This window comes from Hemitrygon akajei, chromosome 3 (assembly GCF_048418815.1).
Source record: "Hemitrygon akajei chromosome 3, sHemAka1.3, whole genome shotgun sequence".
In the NCBI taxonomy this organism is placed as follows: domain Eukaryota; kingdom Metazoa; phylum Chordata; class Chondrichthyes; order Myliobatiformes; family Dasyatidae; genus Hemitrygon; species Hemitrygon akajei.
The window spans coordinates 177,778,484-177,783,172 of NC_133126.1; positions in this window are offsets into that span (position 1 = coordinate 177,778,484).

The following is a 4,689-nucleotide window of genomic DNA, read 5'->3' on the forward strand; positions in this document are numbered from 1 at the left end:
ATTTCCTCATCTACATTCTAACCAAGGGTTTATCATACAGGCATGGACTTTAATACTTGAAGCATACTCCATGGCTTTGGTTTTCATATTTTAATTATCAGCATAATTGGAACACAAAGTTAATGAATATTTAGAGATACCTGCACAGGCTTCAGGTCAGGTCACATTTCTTTAGATCAAATGAATTTTCACTTTTAAATAGTTTTGTAAATCAGATAGAGTTTCTGCTTTGAGAGTAACTTAAAAACTGGACATGAACAATATTTAGACTTGCACTGTTTTCCCTAACCAATAGTATGATTTGGGTTTTTACTTAAAATAAGTTTCTTAATCACAGATTAGGATTGCTCTGTGTGCCAACAGTGACATGTGATGAATGGCCTTCCTGTATCTCATAAGGAAATCTGGAAATTCAAGGCTTCCCTGAACCAGCACAATTAGTCTTGTAATAAGTCATGACTATTCATTTCTTTTAACATTAGTTGATAACCATCAATCTATTTAGCTGAGCTAAGGAGTTCTATTAATGTACATGTTCTATGTGAGTGTTGGCTTTACTTAGCTGTTGTTTTTTTTTTTTGGTATGTTAAGGAAATGTCTAGTTTCACAAAACTTTTCCTGGTCTTTATAGATGGATTTTCAATTTCATTGACTGAGGAAATCGATCCATAAAAAGTATGAAGAGAAAGACTTTGGAAGGTTGAACTTTAAGGAAGAGTACAGGGTTAACGGTGGGGATTCTCAGCAGTGTGGAGGGACTGTTCTTATTTCTGACTGCCAGCGCCTACATTTTTTTGTTTTGATTTTCAGGTTTTAAGCATCACCAGTTTTCCAAGGAGTGAAACTTCACAAGTAAATTTAGGTACTGGAGGAGCAATGGATGATGTCTACATGGACTTTTGAAAGGTCTTTGACAAACTTCCAGAAGAAAGGCTGGTCCAGAAGGATAAGTTGCTTGCCATGCGGAATGAAGGAGCAAATTGGATTAATCATGTCTTAGCAGGGGAAGCTACAGTCTGGCAGTAGATGGTTGCCTCTCTATGCTGCAGGGATCAATGCTAGGTCCATTGTTGCTTATCATCTATATTAATAACTTAGATAATAATATAGTAAACTGGATCAGCACATTTGCAGATGACACCAAGACTAGGACTGTGTCTTTTTATGTTACATGTCCATGATTTGGATGACAGAATTAAAGGCTTTATGGCTAAGTTTGTAGACAATACGAAGATAGGTGGAGGGGCAGGAAGTGTTGAGGATTCAAGGATTCAATGGATTCAAAACTACATTTATTATCAAATTATGTTTGCAGTTTACAACCCTGAGATTTCTCTTCTCCGTAGACAGCCATGGAACAAAGAAAATTAAGAAAGAAAACCATCGAACCAAAGAAAAAACAGCAAACCCTCCCATGTGCAAAAGAGCAAATCATGCAAACAGCAACAAGACCATCAAGCCCCACCCCGTGCAAAAAAAAACAAATCACGAAACAGCAACAAGAAAAAAATGAGCAAAAACACGGAATATAAAACACAAATTCTAAGAATCCATATTCAGTTCAGCTCAGTGTTTATTATCTGCAGGCTGCCTTGATTCAAATTCACCTAAAATAGGAAGCAGGGAGGCTGCAGACAGATTAGGAGAATGGGCAAAGGAGTGAAAGTGTTGGGAAGTGTATGGTCATGCACTTTGGTGAAGACATAAAAGTGTACACTGTTTTCTAAATGGAGAGAAAATTCAAAAAAATCTGAAGTGCAAAGGGATTTGGGAGTCTTCTTTCAGGATTCCCTAAGGGTTAACTTGCAGGTTGAGTCTGTAGAGAGGAAGGCAAATGGAATCTTAACATTCATTTAGAGAGGACTAGTATATAAAAGCAAGGATGTAACATTGAAGCTTTATAAGGCATTGGATCAGCCATGATGAAATGGCATAGCAGGCTCGATGGGCCAAGTGGCCTAATTCTGCTCCTATATCTTATGGTCAATGTCAAAGCTTGCGTGTGATTGGAGCAGTTGGGAAAATTGGCTGAAAAATGGCAGATAGAATTTAATGCAGACAAATGTGAAGTGTTGCACTTTGAGAGGACAAGTTAGGATTAGACTTGCACAGTGAATGGCAGGGCACTGAGATATGTGGTAGAAGATAGGGACCTCGGAATGGAGATCCATAATTCCTTGAAATTGGCATCATGGGTAGATAGTGTCGTAAAGAGAGCTTTTGGCACATTGACCTTCATAATTCAGGGCTTTGAGTACGGGAGTTGGGACGTTATGCTGAAGATACATAAGGTGTTGGTGATGCCAAATTTGAATAAATATGTGCATTTCTGGTCACCTACCTACAGGTGAGATATCAATAAGATTGACAGAATGCCGAATATTTACAAAGATGTTGCCAGAACTTGAAGGCCTGAGTTTAGAGAAAGGTTGAATAGGTTAGGATTTTATTACCTGGAATGTAGGGAAATGAGAGGATATCTGTAGAGGTATACAAAATCATGAGGAAGATAGGAAGGGTAAAATGCAAGCAGGCTTTTCCCCCTCAGGTTGGGTGAGACTAGGACTAGAGGTCATGGGTTTAGGGCAAAAGGTGTAATATTTAAGGGGAATCTGAGGGGCAACTCCTTCACTCAAAGGGTAGTGTGAGTGTGGAATGAGCTGCCAGCTGAAGTGACGGGTGGAGTTCAGTTATGACAAGTTTGAATAAGTACAGCAATGAGAGTAGAGCGGGGATGTGATGGCCCAGGTGGGACTTCTATCTAGTCAGGACAGTTTCTGTGCTGCAGTGCTCTCGGTCTCTGTGACTCTGTACCACGTGCTCATGTTAGTACCCCATTTTTCCTGGGCGATGTTTGAGCAAACTTTGCCCTCCTGCACTGCACTGCAGTCCGAACGAGAAACCTTGCCATCCATCCAGAGCCTTCACTTCTTTGTTCATCAAAAGCAGCAACCTGTATCGCCTCCTGTTTGGGCATTAGGGTTAGGGTTAGGGCAACAGCTGGGAATATTCGTCGGTGGAGGAGAATGTGAAAGAAAGCGGATGCAGGTAACAAGTATGAGGCTCTGCCGCTATTCCTTCCAATAACATCCGGTGAATTATCACACATCCCAGGCAAGCAATACAATAACTTGCTATATCACCTGATGTTGCAGGTTTAAAAATTAATTGTTCTGGTATTATATTACAGGCAGCACTTGGGATCAATGCCAGAAATTTAAAAAAAAAACAAATGGCTGAGTTCTCATATTCTAAGTCTGGATCTGAGATTCAAGATTGAAGATTATTTATTCTCGAGTATAAGGGAGAACAAGACAACTGTTACTCCAGATCCAGTGCAGCAGAAGAGCCATAAAGGACACAATTAAAATACGATAAATATACATGCATACGTTTAGCTGTACATCTAGACTGATTGTCTGTACATAAAGTGACGCTGGGTACAGGAGTACCTGTACATAAGGTGACTCTGACAGGAAATGATGTAGTGGTAGTGGGCTGGGTTAATGGGTGGAGGTGTCAGTCAGCCTGAAGGCTTGGGGGAAGTAACTGTTTTTGAATCTGGTGGTCCTGGCGTAGATGCCGCACAACCTCTTGATCTGCGCTGGCTGAGCTGTGCGCAGTGGCCAGAATTGTATCGTGCTCCCCATTTTCATTCCTGTTTTCTGCAGTCTAGATTGGTCAAAACTAGATGGTGCCAAATTCCAGTAAGTTTTGTGCAGTGATGCTTGAAGCAGAAAGAACCAGTGACAAGTGAACAGGAATCCAATCATCATCGTTTACCTCATCCTTTGTGTGGTTGTGAAAATAGTGGATGCCGGAAAGGCTCAAGTGTAATATAAAACAGACAGCTGGGGAACCTCATAAATACAACATAAGAAATGAAGTGACGTGTGTATATTGTACAAAAAGAGATTACACCTGAACCCAAGGGGGAACCAGTATCCTCATGGGTAGGTTTGCTGGAGCTGTTCAGGAGGGTTTCAACAAGTTTGGCAGGGGCATGGGAATTTGGGTGGTAGGCCGGAGGATGAGAGAGTTGGTTTACAAACAGGGGCAGTGTGTAGTGAGACTGCCAGCAAATACAAGCTGTCGATAGAGCAAAGTTGCAGTCCGTGAGATGAGCTGCAAAGTAAAAAAGGGGGACAAAATCAAAAAGGGTGATCAATACAGGACTGAAAGTGTTATATTTGATTACACGCAGTATACAGAATTAAGTAGATGAACGAAGAACAGTTAGAGATTGGTACGTATGATGTTGTGGGCATCACTGAATCGTGGCTGAAAAAGATTATAACTGGGAGTTTAATATCCAAGTGTCAGGACACTGGAGCAGGGATCCAATCGCAGACCCAGTACCGTGCACACAGTGATATTAATTGAGTAACAAACCCCAAGGTGCAAACAAAGTTCAGGCAGAGAACAAAACATCCAGAGAAATCCAAAAAACAGAATTGGGAAACAGGCAGAGTCAATATTCAGACAGAGTACAGGTACAAATGCTGGAAAGACTCAGGAAAATTCACTGGTACAATCTAGCAACAAACAGGTAAAAACACAGGACTGAAATACACTGGGCAATGAACAGAGAGGCAGGTGATAGGTGGAGCACAATGAGAAACAGGTGGCAGCAACACAGGTAATAATGAGAAACAGATGAGAGACGGAGTACTCAGTGATAATTGAAAA